At 46.4% G+C, this 14590-nt stretch overlaps 30 pseudogenes; all 30 read right to left on the bottom strand.

Annotated features, from left to right (window-relative positions):
• Positions 1 to 289: 289 nt before the first annotated feature.
• LOC133565302 (5S ribosomal RNA) lies at positions 290 to 408 on the bottom strand (annotated as a pseudogene).
• A 364-nt stretch (positions 409 to 772) lies between these two features.
• On the bottom strand, positions 773 to 891 carry LOC133567303 (5S ribosomal RNA; annotated as a pseudogene).
• Positions 892 to 1259: 368 nt separating this feature from the next.
• Positions 1260 to 1378, bottom strand: LOC133565948 (5S ribosomal RNA; annotated as a pseudogene).
• A 368-nt stretch (positions 1379 to 1746) lies between these two features.
• On the bottom strand, positions 1747 to 1865 carry LOC133566799 (5S ribosomal RNA; annotated as a pseudogene).
• Positions 1866 to 2229: 364 nt separating this feature from the next.
• Positions 2230 to 2348, bottom strand: LOC133565300 (5S ribosomal RNA; annotated as a pseudogene).
• A 364-nt stretch (positions 2349 to 2712) lies between these two features.
• Positions 2713 to 2831, bottom strand: LOC133567711 (5S ribosomal RNA; annotated as a pseudogene).
• Positions 2832 to 3196: 365 nt separating this feature from the next.
• On the bottom strand, positions 3197 to 3315 carry LOC133566914 (5S ribosomal RNA; annotated as a pseudogene).
• Positions 3316 to 3679: 364 nt separating this feature from the next.
• Positions 3680 to 3798, bottom strand: LOC133565074 (5S ribosomal RNA; annotated as a pseudogene).
• A 368-nt stretch (positions 3799 to 4166) lies between these two features.
• On the bottom strand, positions 4167 to 4285 carry LOC133565914 (5S ribosomal RNA; annotated as a pseudogene).
• A 364-nt stretch (positions 4286 to 4649) lies between these two features.
• LOC133565299 (5S ribosomal RNA) lies at positions 4650 to 4768 on the bottom strand (annotated as a pseudogene).
• A 368-nt stretch (positions 4769 to 5136) lies between these two features.
• LOC133566030 (5S ribosomal RNA) lies at positions 5137 to 5255 on the bottom strand (annotated as a pseudogene).
• A 364-nt stretch (positions 5256 to 5619) lies between these two features.
• Positions 5620 to 5738, bottom strand: LOC133566141 (5S ribosomal RNA; annotated as a pseudogene).
• A 364-nt stretch (positions 5739 to 6102) lies between these two features.
• LOC133567710 (5S ribosomal RNA) lies at positions 6103 to 6221 on the bottom strand (annotated as a pseudogene).
• A 368-nt stretch (positions 6222 to 6589) lies between these two features.
• Positions 6590 to 6708, bottom strand: LOC133565548 (5S ribosomal RNA; annotated as a pseudogene).
• A 368-nt stretch (positions 6709 to 7076) lies between these two features.
• LOC133565783 (5S ribosomal RNA) lies at positions 7077 to 7195 on the bottom strand (annotated as a pseudogene).
• A 368-nt stretch (positions 7196 to 7563) lies between these two features.
• Positions 7564 to 7682, bottom strand: LOC133566514 (5S ribosomal RNA; annotated as a pseudogene).
• A 364-nt stretch (positions 7683 to 8046) lies between these two features.
• LOC133567708 (5S ribosomal RNA) lies at positions 8047 to 8165 on the bottom strand (annotated as a pseudogene).
• Positions 8166 to 8529: 364 nt separating this feature from the next.
• On the bottom strand, positions 8530 to 8648 carry LOC133567707 (5S ribosomal RNA; annotated as a pseudogene).
• Positions 8649 to 9016: 368 nt separating this feature from the next.
• On the bottom strand, positions 9017 to 9135 carry LOC133566513 (5S ribosomal RNA; annotated as a pseudogene).
• A 368-nt stretch (positions 9136 to 9503) lies between these two features.
• Positions 9504 to 9622, bottom strand: LOC133566511 (5S ribosomal RNA; annotated as a pseudogene).
• A 364-nt stretch (positions 9623 to 9986) lies between these two features.
• Positions 9987 to 10105, bottom strand: LOC133567706 (5S ribosomal RNA; annotated as a pseudogene).
• A 364-nt stretch (positions 10106 to 10469) lies between these two features.
• On the bottom strand, positions 10470 to 10588 carry LOC133567705 (5S ribosomal RNA; annotated as a pseudogene).
• A 368-nt stretch (positions 10589 to 10956) lies between these two features.
• LOC133566510 (5S ribosomal RNA) lies at positions 10957 to 11075 on the bottom strand (annotated as a pseudogene).
• Positions 11076 to 11439: 364 nt separating this feature from the next.
• LOC133567704 (5S ribosomal RNA) lies at positions 11440 to 11558 on the bottom strand (annotated as a pseudogene).
• Positions 11559 to 11926: 368 nt separating this feature from the next.
• On the bottom strand, positions 11927 to 12045 carry LOC133565811 (5S ribosomal RNA; annotated as a pseudogene).
• A 364-nt stretch (positions 12046 to 12409) lies between these two features.
• LOC133566777 (5S ribosomal RNA) lies at positions 12410 to 12528 on the bottom strand (annotated as a pseudogene).
• Positions 12529 to 12893: 365 nt separating this feature from the next.
• On the bottom strand, positions 12894 to 13012 carry LOC133565385 (5S ribosomal RNA; annotated as a pseudogene).
• Positions 13013 to 13380: 368 nt separating this feature from the next.
• Positions 13381 to 13499, bottom strand: LOC133565547 (5S ribosomal RNA; annotated as a pseudogene).
• A 368-nt stretch (positions 13500 to 13867) lies between these two features.
• LOC133566493 (5S ribosomal RNA) lies at positions 13868 to 13986 on the bottom strand (annotated as a pseudogene).
• A 365-nt stretch (positions 13987 to 14351) lies between these two features.
• Positions 14352 to 14470, bottom strand: LOC133565072 (5S ribosomal RNA; annotated as a pseudogene).
• Positions 14471 to 14590: the final 120 nt, after the last annotated feature.

Genomic DNA, 14590 nt, shown 5'->3' with positions numbered 1-14590 from the left:
GTGTGTGATAAAATAATCACTGCTCTTTTTCTCAGCTTATGTAACTCTTTGGACTTTTGCCCCACTGTTAGAACTGAAGTGCCTTGAGGCACATGGGTCACTGTTGGCGACACTGCAAATCTTGCTATAAATTTCAGACCGAGTCAAAACTAAACTTGTTTTGGGTGGAGACCAGCGTTTTGTTTGGACGAGCATAATGTAGCGTTTTGACAAGTGTGGCAAGTATCAATAGCCATTGTGACAAAAACAAAAGGGAGAAAGTGCGCCCTATACTGGGAGCATCGCTAAAAGCCTACAGCACCTGGTATTCCTAGGCAGTCTCCCAACCAAGTACTAACCAGGCCAGACCCAGCTTAGCTTCCGAGATCAGACGAGATCGGGCGATCTTCGGGTAGTATGGCCGTAAGCCGAGAGGCAGTCCTCAGAATCCAATTTTTAAATGTGGCAAGCTGGTTGACAGGAACTTTCTGCAATGAGCTACACGTGTGTGATACAATAATCACTGCTCTTTTTCTCAGCCTATGTAACTCTTTGGACTTTTGCCCCACTGTTAGCACTGAAGTGCCTTGAGGCACATGGGTCACTGTTGGCGACACTGCAAATCTTGCTATACATTTCAGACCGAGTCAAAACTAAACATGTTTTGGGTGGAGACCAGCGTTTTGTTTGGACGAGCATAATGTAGCGTTTTGACAAGTGTGGCAAGTATCTATAGCCATTGTGAGAAAAACAAAAGGGAGAAAGTGCGCCCTATACTGGGAGCATCGCTAAAAGCCTACGGCACTTGGTATTCCTAGGCAGTTTCCCATCCAAGTACTAAACAGGCCAGACCCAGCTTAGCTTCCGAGATCAGACGAGATCCGGCGATCTTCGGGTAGTATGGCCGTAAGCCGAGATACCGTCCTCAGAATTCAATTTTTAAATGTGGCAAGCTGGTTGACAGGACCTTTCTGCAATGAGCTACACGTGTGTGATACAATAATCACTGCTCTTTTTCTCAGCCTATGTAACTCTTTGGACTTTTGCCCCACTGTTAGCAATGAAGTGCCTTGAGGCACATGGGTCACTGTTGGCGACACTGCAAATCTTGCTATAAATTTCAGACCGAGTCAAAACTAAACAAACATGTTTTGGGTGGAGACCAGCGGTTTGTTTGGACGAGCATAATGTAGCGTTTTGACAAGTGTGGCAAGTATCTATAGCCATTGTGACAAAAACAAAAGGGAGAAAGTGCGCCCTATACTGGGAGCATCGCTAAAAGCCTACAGCACCTGGTATTCCTAGGCAGTCTCCCATCCAAGTATTAACCAGGCCAGACCCAGCTTAGCTTCCGAGATCAGACGAGATCGGGCGATCTTCGGGTAGTATGGCCGTAAGCCGAGACACAGTCCTCAGAATTCAATTTTTAAATGTGGCAAGCTGGTTGACAGGACCTTTCTGCAATGAGCTACACGTGTGTGATACAATAATCACTGCTCTTTTTCTCAGCCTATGTAACGCTTTGGACTTTTGCCCCACTGTTAGCACTGAAGTGCCTTGAGGCACATGTGTCACTGTTGGCGACACTGCAAATCTTGCTATAAATTTCAGACCGAGTCAAAACTAAACAAACATGTTTTGGGTGGAGACCAGCGGTTTGTTTGGACGAGCATAATGTAGCGTTTTGACAAGTGTGGCAAATATCTATAGCCATTGTGAAAAAAACAAAAGGGAGAAAGTGCGCCCTATACTGGTAGCATCGCTAAAAGCCTACAGCACCTGGTATTCCTAGGCAGTCTCCCAACCAAGTACTAACCAAGACAGACCCAGCTTAGCTTCCGAGATCAGACGAGATCGGGCGATCTTCGGGTAGTATGGCCGTAAGCCGAGAGGCAGTCCTCAGAATTCAATTTTTAAATGTGGCAAGCTGGTTGACAGGACCTTTCTGCAATGAGCGACACGTGTGTGATACAATAATCACTGCTCTTTTTCTCAGCCTATGTAACTCTTACGACTTTTGCCCCACTGTTAGCACTGAAGTGCCTTGAGGCACGTGGGTCACTGTTGGCGACACTGCAAATCTTGCTATAAATTTCAGACCGAGGCAAAACTAAACATGTTTTGGGTGGAGACCAGCGTTTTGTTTGGACGAGCATAATGTAGCGTTTTGACAAGTGTGGCAAGTATCAATAGCCATTGTGACAAAAACAAAAGGGAGAAAGTGCGCCCTATACTGGGAGCATCGCTAAAAGCCTACAGCACCTGGTATTCCTAGGCAGTCTCCCAACCAAGTACTAACCAGGCCAGACCCAGCTTAGCTTCCGAGATCAGACGAGATCGGGCGATCTTCGGGTAGTATGGCCGTAAGCCGAGAGGCAGTCCTCAGAATCCAATTTTTAAATGTGGCAAGCTGGTTGACAGGAACTTTCTGCAATGAGCTACACGTGTGTGATACAATAATCACTGCTCTTTTTCTCAGCCTATGTAACTCTTTGGACTTTTGCCCCACTGTTAGCACTGAAGTGCCTTGAGGCACATGGGTCACTGTTGGCGACACTGCAAATCTTGCTATACATTTCAGACCGAGTCAAAACTAAACATGTTTTGGGTGGAGACCAGCGTTTTGTTTGGACGAGCATAATGTAGCGTTTTGACAAGTGTGGCAAGTATCTATAGCCATTGTGACAAAAACAAAAGGGAGAAAGTGCGCCCTATACTGGGAGCATCGCTAAAAGCCTACAGCACCTGGTATTCCTAGGCAGTCTCCCATCCAAGTACTAACCAGGCCAGACCCAGCTTAGCTTCCGAGATCAGACGAGATCGGGCGATCTTCGGGTAGTATGGCCGTAAGCCGAGATGCCGTCCTCAGAATTCAATTTTTAAATGTGGCAAGCTGGTTGACAGGACCTTTCTGCAATGAGCTACACGTGTGTGATACAATAATCACTGCTCTTTTTCTCAATCTATGTAACTCTTTGGACTCTTGGCCCACTGTTAGCACTGAAGTGCCTTGAGGCACATGGGTGACTGTTGGCGACACTGCAAATCTTGCTATAAATTTCAGACCGAGTCAAAACTAAACATGTTTTGGGTGGAGACCAGTGTTTTGTTTGGACGAGCATAAACGTAGCGTTTTGACAAGTGTGGCAAGTATCTATAGCCATTGTGACAAAAACAAAAGGGAGAAAGTGCGCCCTATACTGGGAGCATCGCTAAAAGCCTACAGCACCTGGTATTCCTAGGCAATCTCCCATCCAAGTACTAACCAGGCCGGACCCAGCTTAGCTTCCGAGATCAGACGAGATCGGGCTATCTTCGGGTAGTATGGCCGTAAGCCGAGAGGCAGTCCTCAGAATTCAATTTTTAAATGTGGCAAGCTGGTTGACAGGACCTTTCTGCAATTAGCTACACGTGTGTGATACAATAATCACTGCTCTTTTTCTCAGCCAATGTAACTCTTTGGACTTTTGCCCCACTGTTAGCACTGAAGTGCCTTGAGGCACATGGGTCACTGTTGGCGACACTGCAAATCTTGCTATAAATTTCAGACCGAGTCAAAACTAAACATGTTTTGGGTGGAGACCAGCGTTTTGTTTGGACGAGCATAATGTAGCGTTTTGACAAGTGTGGCAAGTATCTATAGCCATTGTGACAAAAACAAAAGGGAGAAAGTGCGCCCTATACTGGGAACATCGCTAAAAGCCTACAGCACCTGGTATTCCTAGGCAGTCTCCCATCCAAGTACTAATCAGGCCAGACCCAGCTTAGCTTCCGAGATCAGACGAGATCGGGCGATCTTCGGGTAGTATGGCCGTAAGCCGAAAGGCAGTCCTCAGAATTCAACTTTTAAATGTGGCAAGCTGGTTGACAGGACCTTTCTGCAATGAGCTACACGTGTGTGATACAAAAATCACTGCTCTTTTTCTCAGCCTATGTAACTCTTTGGACTTTTGCCCCACTGTTAGCACTGAAGTGCCTTGAGGCACATGGGTCACTGTTGGCGACACTGCAAATCTTGCTATAAATTTCAGACCGAGTCAAAACTAAACAAACATGTTTTGGGTGGAGACCAGCGGTTTGTTTGGGCGAGCATAATGTAGCGTTTTGACAAGTGTGGCAAGTATCTATAGCCATTGTGAAAAAAACAAAAGGGAGAAAGTGCGCCCTATACTGGGAGCATCGCTAAACGCCTACAGCACCTGGTATTCCTAGGCAGTCTCCCAACCCAGTACTAACCAGGCCAGACCCAGCTTAGCTTCCGAGATCAAACGAGATCGGGCGATCTTCGGGTAGTATGGCCGTAAGCCGAGAGGCTGTCCTCAGAATTACATTTTTAAATGTGGCAAGCTGGTTGACAGGACCTTTCTGCAATGAGCTACACGTGTGTGATAAAATAATCACTGCTCTTTTTCTCAGCTTATGTAACTCTTTGGACTTTTGCCCCACTGTTAGAACTGAAGTGCCTTGAGGCACATGGGTCACTGTTGGCGACACTGCAAATCTTGCTATAAATTTCAGACCGAGTCAAAACCTAACTTGTTTTGGGTGGAGACCAGCGTTTTGTTTGGACGAGCATAATGTAGCGTTTTGACAAGTGTGGCAAGTATCAATAGCCATTGTGACAAAAACAAAAGGGAGAAAGTGCGCCCTATACTGGGAGCATCGCTAAAAGCCTACAGCACCTGGTATTCCTAGGCAGTCTCCCAACCAAGTACTAACCAGGCCAGACCCAGCTTAGCTTCCGAGATCAGACGAGATCGGGCGATCTTCGGGTAGTATGGCCGTAAGCCGAGAGGCAGTCCTCAGAATCCAATTTTTAAATGTGGCAAGCTGGTTGACAGGAACTTTCTGCAATGAGCTACACGTGTGTGATACAATAATCACTGCTCTTTTTCTCAGCCTATGTAACTCTTTGGACTTTTGCCCCACTGTTAGCACTGAAGTGCCTTGAGGCACATGGGTCACTGTTGGCAACACTGCAAATCTTGCTATATATTTCAGACCGAGTCAAAACTAAACAAACATGTTTTGGGTGGAGACCAGCGGTTTGTTTGGGCGAGCATAATGTAGCGTTTTGACAAGTGTGGCAAGTATCTATAGCCATTGTGAAAAAAACAAAAGGGAGAAAGTGCGCCCTATACTGGGAGCATCGCTAAAAGCCTACAGCACCTGGTGTTCCTAGGCAGTCTCCCAACCCAGTACTAACCAGGTCAGACCCAGCTTAGCTTCCGAGATCAGACGAGATCGGGCGATCTTCGGGTAGTATGGCCGTAAGCCGAGAGGCTGTCCTCAGAATTAAATTTTTAAATGTGGCAAGCTGGTTGACAGGACCTTTCTGCAATGAGCTACACGTGTGTGATAAAATAATCACTGCTCTTTTTCTCAGCTTATGTAACTCTTTGGACTTTTGCCCCACTGTTAGAACTGAAGTGCCTTGAGGCACATGGGTCACTGTTGGCGACACTGCAAATCTTGCTATAAATTTCAGACCGAGTCAAAACTAAACTTGTTTTGGGTGGAGACCAGCGTTTTGTTTGGACGAGCATAATGTAGCGTTTTGACAAGTGTGGCAAGTATCAATAGCCATTGTGACAAAAACAAAAGGGAGAAAGTGCGCCCTATACTGGGAGCATCGCTAAAAGCCTACAGCACCTGGTATTCCTAGGCAATCTCCCAACCAAGTACTAACCAGGCCAGACCCAGCTTAGCTTCCGAGATCAGACGAGATCGGGCGATCTTCGGGTAGTATGGCCGTAAGCCGAGAGGCAGTCCTCAGAATCCAATTTTTAAATGTGGCAAGCTGGTTGACAGGAACTTTCTGCAATGAGCTACACGTGTGTGATACAATAATCACTGCTCTTTTTCTCAGCCTATGTAACTCTTTGGACTTTTGCCCCACTGTTAGCACTGAAGTGCCTTGAGGCACATGGGTCACTGTTGGCGACACTGCAAATCTTGCTATAAATTTCAGACCGAGTCAAAACTAAACATGTTTTGGGTGGAGACCAGCGTTTTGTTTGGACGAGCATCATGTAGCGTTTTGACAAGTGTGGCAAGTATCTATAGCCATTGTGACAAAAACAAAAGGGAGAAAGTGCGCCCTATACTGGGAGCATCGCTAAAAGCCTACAGCACCTGGTATTCCTAGGCAGTCTCCCATCCAAGTACTAACCAGGCCAGACCCAGCTTAGCTTCCGAGATCAGACGAGATCGGGCGATCTTCGGGTAGTATGGCCGTAAGCCGAGATACCGTCCTCAGAATTCAATTTTTAAATGTGGCAAGCTGGTTGACAGGACCTTTCTGCAATGAGCTACACGTGTGTGATACAATAATCACTGCTCTTTTTCTCAGCCTATGTAACTCTTTGGACTTTTGCCCCACTGTTAGCACTGAAGTGCCTTGAGGCACATGGGTCACTGTTGGCGACACTGCAAATCTTGCTATAAATTTCAGACCGAGTCAAAACTAAACAAACATGTTTTGGGTGGAGACCAGCGGTTTGTTTGGGCGAGCATAATGTAGCGTTTTGACAAGTGTGGCAAGTATCTATAGCCATTGTGAAAAAAACAAAAGGGAGAAAGTGCGCCCTATACTGGGAGCATCGCTAAAAGCCTACAGCACCTGGTATTCCTAGGCAGTCTCCCAACCCAGTACTAACCAGGCCAGACCCAGCTTAGCTTCCGAGATCAAACGAGATCGGGCGATCTTCGGGTAGTATGGCCGTAAGCCGAGAGGCTGTCCTCAGAATTAAATTTTTAAATGTGGCAAGCTGGTTGACAGGACCTTTCTGCAATGAGCTACACGTGTGTGATACAATAATCACTGCTCTTTTTCTCAGCCTATGTAACTCTTTGGACTTTTGCCCCAATGTTAGCACTGAAGTGCCTTGAGGCACATGGGTCACTGTTGGCAACACTGCAAATCTTGCTATAAATTTCAGACCGAGTCAAAACTAAACAAACATGTTTTGGGTGGAGACCAGCGGTTTATTTGGACGAGCATAATGCAGCGTTTTGACAAGTGTGGCAAGTATCAATAGCCATTGTGACAAAAACAAAAGGGAGAAAGTGCGCCCTATACTGGGAGCATCGCTAAAAGCCTACAGCACCTGGCATTCCTAGGCAGTCTCCCAACCAAGTACTAACCAGGCCAGACCCAGCTTAGCTTCCGAGATCAGACGAGATCGGGCGATCTTCGGGTAGTATGGCCGTAAGCCGAGAGGCAGTCCTCAGAATCCAATTTTTAAATGTGGCAAGCTGGTTGACAGGAACTTTCTGCAATGAGCTACACGTGTGTGATACAATAATCACTGCTCTTTTTCTCAGCCTATGTAACTCTTTGGACTTTTGCCCCACTGTTAGCACTGAAGTGCCTTGAGGCACATGGGTCACTGTTGGCGACACTGCAAATCTTGCTATAAATTTACGACCGAGTCAAAACTAAACAAACATGTTTTGGGTGGAGACCAGCGGTTTGTTTGGGCGAGCATAATGTAGCGTTTTGACAAGTGTGGCAAGTATCTATAGCCATTGTGAAAAAAACAAAAGGGAGAAAGTGCGCCCTATACTGGGAGCATCGCTAAAAGCCTACAGCACCTGGTATTCCTAGGCAGTCTCCCAACCCAGTATTAACCAGGCCAGACCCAGCTTAGCTTCCGAGATCAAACGAGATCGGGCGATCTTCGGGTAGTATGGCCGTAAGCCGAGAGGCTGTCCTCAGAATTAAATTTTTAAATGTGGCAAGCTGGTTGACAGGACCTTTTTGCAATGAGCTACACGTGTGTGATAAAATAATCACTGCTCTTTTTCTCAGCTTATGTAACTCTTTGGACTTTTGCCCCACTGTTAGCACTGAAGTGCCTCTAGAAACATGGGTCACTGTTGGCGACACTGCAAATCTTGCTATAAATTTCAGACCGAGTAAAAACTAAACTTGTTTTGGGTGGAGACCAGCGTTTTGTTTGGACGAGCATAATGTAGCGTTTTGACAAGTGTGGCAAGTATCTATAGCCATTGTGACAAAAACAAAAGGGAGAAAGTGCGCCCTATACTGGGAGCATCGCTAAAAGCCTACAGCACCTGGTATTCCTAGGCAGTCTCCCATCCAAGTACTAACCAGGCCAGACCCAGCTTAGCTTCCGAGATCAGACGAGATCGGGCGATCTTCGGGTAGTATGGCCGTAAGCCGAGATACCGTCCTCAGAATTCAATTTTTAAATGTGGCAAGCTGGTTGACAGGAACTTTCTGCAATGAGCTACACGTGTGTGATACAATAATCACTGCTCTTTTTCTCAGCCTATGTAACTCTTTGGACTTTTGCCCCACTGTTAGCACTGAAGTGCCTTGAGGCACATGGGTCACTGTTGGCGACACTGCAAATCTTGCTATAAATTTCAGACCGAGTCAAAACTAAACATGTTTTGGGTGGAGACCAGCGTTTTGTTTGGACGAGCATAATGTAGCGTTTTGACAAGTGTGGCAAGTATCTATAGCCATTGTGACAAAAACAAAAGGGAGAAAGTGCGCCCTATACTGGGAGCATCGCTAAAAGCCTACAGCACCTGGTATTCCTAGGCAGTCTCCCATCCAAGTACTAACCAGGCCAGACCCAGCTTAGCTTCCGAGATCAGACGAGATCGGGCGATCTTCGGGTAGTATGGCCGTAAGCCGAGATGCCGTCCTCAGAATTCAATTTTTAAATGTGGCAAGCTGGTTGACAGGACCTTTCTGCAATGAGCTACACGTGTGTGATACAATAATCACTGCTCTTTTTCTCAGCCTATGTAACTCTTTGGACTTTTGCCCCACTGTTAGCACTGAAGTGCCTTGAGGCACATGGGTCACTGTTGGCGACACTGCAAATCTTGCTATACATTTACGACCGAGTCAAAACTAAACAAACATGTTTTGGGTGGAGACCAGCGGTTTGTTTGGGCGAGCATAATGTAGCGTTTTGACAAGTGTGGCAAGTATCTATAGCCATTGTGAAAAAAACAAAAGGGAGAAAGTGCGCCCTATACTGGGAGCATCGCTAAAAGCCTACAGCACCTGGTATTCCTAGGCAGTCTCCCAACCCAGTATTAACCAGGCCAGACCCAGCTTAGCTTCCGAGATCAAACGAGATCGGGCGATCTTCGGGTAGTATGGCCGTAAGCCGAGAGGCTGTCCTCAGAATTAAATTTTTAAATGTGGCAAGCTGGTTGACAGGACCTTTCTGCAATGAGCTACACGTGTGTGATACAATAATCACTGCTCTTTTTCTCAGCCTATGTAACTCTTTGGACTTTTGCCCCACTGTTAGCACTGAAGTGCCTTGAGGCACATGGGTCACTGTTGGCGACACTGCAAATCTTGCTATAAATTTACGACCGAGTCAAAACTAAACAAACATGTTTTGGGTGGAGACCAGCGGTTTGTTTGGGCGAGCATAATGTAGCGTTTTGACAAGTGTGGCAAGTATCTATAGCCATTGTGAAAAAAACAAAAGGGAGAAAGTGCGCCCTATACTGGGAGCATCGCTAAAAGCCTACAGCACCTGGTATTCCTAGGCAGTCTCCCAACCCAGTATTAACCAGGCCAGACCCAGCTTAGCTTCCGAGATCAAACGAGATCGGGCGATCTTCGGGTAGTATGGCCGTAAGCCGAGAGGCTGTCCTCAGAATTAAATTTTTAAATGTGGCAAGCTGGTTGACAGGACCTTTTTGCAATGAGCTACACGTGTGTGATAAAATAATCACTGCTCTTTTTCTCAGCTTATGTAACTCTTTGGACTTTTGCCCCACTGTTAGCACTGAAGTGCCTCTAGGCACATGGGTCACTGTTGGCGACACTGCAAATCTTGCTATAAATTTCAGACCGAGTAAAAACTAAACTTGTTTTGGGTGGAGACCAGCGTTTTGTTTGGACGAGCATAATGTAGCGTTTTGACAAGTGTGGCAAGTATCTATAGCCATTGTGACAAAAACAAAAGGGAGAAAGTGCGCCCTATACTGGGAGCATCGCTAAAAGCCTACAGCACCTGGTATTCCTAGGCAGTCTCCCATCCAAGTACTAACCAGGCCAGACCCAGCTTAGCTTCCGAGATCAGACGAGATCGGGCGATCTTCGGGTAGTATGGCCGTAAGCCGAGATACCGTCCTCAGAATTCAATTTTTAAATGTGGCAAGCTGGTTGACAGGAACTTTCTGCAATGAGCTACACGTGTGTGATACAATAATCACTGCTCTTTTTCTCAGCCTATGTAACTCTTTGGACTTTTGCCCCACTGTTAGCACTGAAGTGCCTTGAGGCACATGGGTCACTGTTGGCGACACTGCAAATCTTGCTATAAATTTCAGACCGAGTCAAAACTAAACATGTTTTGGGTGGAGACCAGCGTTTTGTTTGGACGAGCATCATGTAGCGTTTTGACAAGTGTGGCAAGTATCTATAGCCATTGTGACAAAAACAAAAGGGAGAAAGTGCGCCCTATACTGGGAGCATCGCTAAAAGCCTACAGCACCTGGTATTCCTAGGCAGTCTCCCATCCAAGTACTAACCAGGCCAGACCCAGCTTAGCTTCCGAGATCAGACGAGATCGGGCGATCTTCGGGTAGTATGGCCGTAAGCCGAGATGCCGTCCTCAGAATTCAATTTTTAAATGTGGCAAGCTGGTTGACAGGACCTTTCTGCAATGAGCTACACGTGTGTGATACAATAATCACTGCTCTTTTTCTCAGCCTATGTAACTCTTTGGACTTTTGCCCCACTGTTAGCACTGAAGTGCCTTGAGGCACATGGGTCACTGTTGGCGACACTGCAAATCTTGCTATACATTTACGACCGAGTCAAAACTAAACAAACATGTTTTGGGTGGAGACCAGCGGTTTGTTTGGGCGAGCATAATGTAGCGTTTTGACAAGTGTGGCAAGTATCTATAGCCATTGTGAAAAAAACAAAAGGGAGAAAGTGCGCCCTATACTGGGAGCATCGCTAAAAGCCTACAGCACCTGGTATTCCTAGGCAGTCTCCCAACCCAGTATTAACCAGGCCAGACCCAGCTTAGCTTCCGAGATCAAACGAGATCGGGCGATCTTCGGGTAGTATGGCCGTAAGCCGAGAGGCTGTCCTCAGAATTACATTTTTAAATGTGGCAAGCTGGTTGACAGGACCTTTCTGCAATGAGCTACACGTGTGTGATACAATAATCACTGCTCTTTTTCTCAGCCTATGTAACTCTTTGGACTTTTGCCCCACTGTTAGCACTGAAGTGCCTTGAGGCACATGGGTCACTGTTGGCGACACTGCAAATCTTGCTATAAATTTCAGACCGAGTCAAAACTAAACATGTTTTGGGTGGAGACCAGCGTTTTGTTTGGACGAGCATCTTGTAGCGTTTTGACAAGTGTGGCAAGTATCTATAGCCATTGTGACAAAAACAAAAGGGAGAAAGTGCGCCCTATACTGGGAGCATCGCTAAAAGCCTACAGCACCTGGTATTCCTAGGCAGTCTCCCATCCAAGTACTAACCAGGCCAGACCCAGCTTAGCTTCCGAGATCAGACGAGATCGGGCGATCTTCGGGTAGTATGGCCGTAAGCCGAGATGCCGACCTCAGAATTCAATTTTTAAATGTGGCAAGCTGGTTGACAGGACCTTTCTGCAATGAGCTACACGTGTGTGATACAATAATCACTGGTCTTTTTCTCAGCCTATGTAACTCTTTGGACTTTTGCCCCACTGTTAGCACAGAAGTGCCTTGAGGCACATGGGTCACTGTTGGCGACACTGCAAATCTTGCTATAAATTTCAGACCGAGTCAAAACTAAACATACATGTTTTGGGTGGAGACCAGCGGTTTGTTTGGGCGAGCATAATGTAGCGTTTTGACAAGTGTGGCAAGTATCTATAGCCATTGTGAAAAAAACAAAAGGGAGAAAGTGCGCCCTATACTGGGAGCATCGCTAAAAGCCTACAGCACCTGGTATTCCTAGGCAGTCTCCCAACCCAGTACTAACCAGGCCAGACCCAGCTTAGCTTCCGAGATCAAACGAGATCGGGCGATCTTCGGGTTGTATGGCCGTAAGCCGAGAGGCTGTCCTCAGAATTACATTTTTAAATGTGGCAAGTTGGTTGACAGGACCTTTCTGCAATGAGCTACACGTGTGTGATAAAATAATCACTGCTCTTTTTCTCAGCTTATGTAACTCTTTGGACTTTTGCCCCACTGTTAGAACTGAAGTGCCTTGAGGCACATGGGTCACTGTTGGCGACACTGCAAATCTTGCTATAAATTTCAGACCGAGTCAAAACTAAACTTGTTTTGGGTGGAGACCAGCGTTTTGTTTGGACGAGCATAATGTAGCGTTTTGACAAGTGTGGCAAGTATCAATAGCCATTGTGACAAAAACAAAAGGGAGAAAGTGCGCCCTATACTGGGAGCATCGCTAAAAGCCTACAGCACCTGGTATTCCTAGGTAGTCTCCCAACCAAGTACTAACCAGGCCAGACCCAGCTTAGCTTCCGAAATCAGACGAGATCGGGCGATCTTCGGGTAGTATGGCCGTAAGACGAGAGGCAGTCCTCAGAATCCAATTTTTAAATGTGGCAAGCTGGTTGACAGGAACTTTCTGCAATGAGCTACACGTGTGTGATACAATAATCACTGCTCTTTTTCTCAGCCTATGTAACTCTTTGGACTTTTGCCCCACTGTTAGCACTGAAGTGCCTTGAGGCACATGGGTCACTGTTGGCGACACTGCAAATCTTGCTATAAATTTCAGACCGAGTCAAAACTAAACATGTTTTGGGTGGAGACCAGTGTTTTGTTTGGACAAGCATAAACGTAGCGTTTTGACAAGTGTGGCAAGTATCTATAGCCATTGTGACAAAAACAAAAGGGAGAAAGTGCGCCCTATACTGGGAGCATCGCTAAAAGCCTACAGCACCTGGTATTCCTAGGCAGTCTCCCATCCAAGTACTAACCAGGCCAGACCCAGCTTAGCTTCCGAGCTCAGACGAGATCGGGCGATCTTCGGGTAGTATGGCCGTAAGCCGAGATGCCGTCCTCAGAATTCAATTTTTAAATGTGGCAAGCTGGTTGACAGGACCTTTCTGCAATGAGCTACACGTGTGTGATATAATAATCACTGCTCTTTTTCTCAGCCTATGTAACTCTTTGGACTTTTGCCCCACTGTTAGCACTGAAGTGCCTTGAGGCACATGGGTCACTGTTGGCGACACTGCAAATCTTGCTATAAATTTCAGACCGAGTCAAAACTAAACAAACATGTTTTGGGTGGAAACCAGCGGTTTGTTTGGGCGAGCATAATGTAGCGTTTTGACAAGTGTGGCAAGTATCTATAGCCATTGTGAAAAAAACAAAAGGGAGAAAGTGCGCCCTATACTGGGAGCATCGCTAAAAGCCTACAGCACCTGGTATTCCTAGGCAGTCTCCCAACCCAGTACTAACCAGGCCAGACCCAGCTTAGCTTCCGAGATCAAACGAGATCGGGCGATCTTCGGGTAGTATGGCCGTAAGCCGAGAGGCTGTCCTCAGAATTAAATTTTTAAATGTGGCAAGCTGGTTGACAGGACCTTTCTGCAATGAGCTACACGTGTGTGATACAATAATCACTGCTCTTTTTCTCAGCCTATGTAACTCTTTGGACTTTTGCCCCAATGTTAGCACTGAAGTGCCTTGAGGCACATGGGTCACTGTTGGCAACACTGCAAATCTTGCTATAAATTTCAGACCGAGTCAAAACTAAACAAACATGTTTTGGGTGGAGACCAGCGGTTTGTTTGGACGAGCATAATGCAGCGTTTTGACAAGTGTGGCAAGTATCTATAGCCATTGTGAAAAAAACAAAAGGGAGAAAGTGCGCCCTATACTGGGAGCATCGCTAAAAGCCTACAGCACCTGGTATTCCTAGGCAGTCTCCCAACCCAGTACTAACCAGGCCAGACCCAGCTTAGCTTCCGAGATCAGACGAGATCGGGCGATCTTCGGGTAGTATGGCGGTAAGCCGAGAGGCAGTCCTCAGAATTCAATTTTTAAATGTGGCAAGCTGGTTGACAGGACCTTTCTGCAATGAGCTACACGTGTGTGATACAATAATCACTGCTTTTTTTTCTCAGCCTATGTAACTCTTACGACTTTTGCCCCACTGTTAGCACTGAAGTGCCTTGAGGCACATGGGTCACTATTGGCGACACTGCAAATCTTGCTATAAATTTCAGACCGAGTCAAAACTAAACATGTTTTGGGTGGAGACCAGCGTTTTGTTTGGACGAGCATAATGTAGCGTTTTGACAAGTGTGGCAAGTATCTATAGCCATTGTGACAAAAACAAAAGGGAGAAAGTGCGCCCTATACTGGGAACATCGCTAAAAGCCTACAGCACCTGGTATTCCTAGGCAGTCTCCCATCCAAGTACTAATCAGGCCAGACCCAGCTTAGCTTCCGAGATCAGACGAGATCGGGCGATCTTCGGGTAGTATGGCCGTAAGCCGAGAGGCAGTCCTCAGAATTCAACTTTTAAATGTGGCAAGCTGGTTGACAGGACCTTTCTGCAATGAGCTACACGTGTGTGATACAAAAATCACTGCTCTTTTTCTCAGCCTATGTAAC

This window comes from Nerophis ophidion, linkage group LG13 (assembly GCF_033978795.1).
Source record: "Nerophis ophidion isolate RoL-2023_Sa linkage group LG13, RoL_Noph_v1.0, whole genome shotgun sequence".
In the NCBI taxonomy this organism is placed as follows: domain Eukaryota; kingdom Metazoa; phylum Chordata; class Actinopteri; order Syngnathiformes; family Syngnathidae; genus Nerophis; species Nerophis ophidion.
This window is presented reverse-complemented; position numbering and strand designations above follow the sequence as displayed.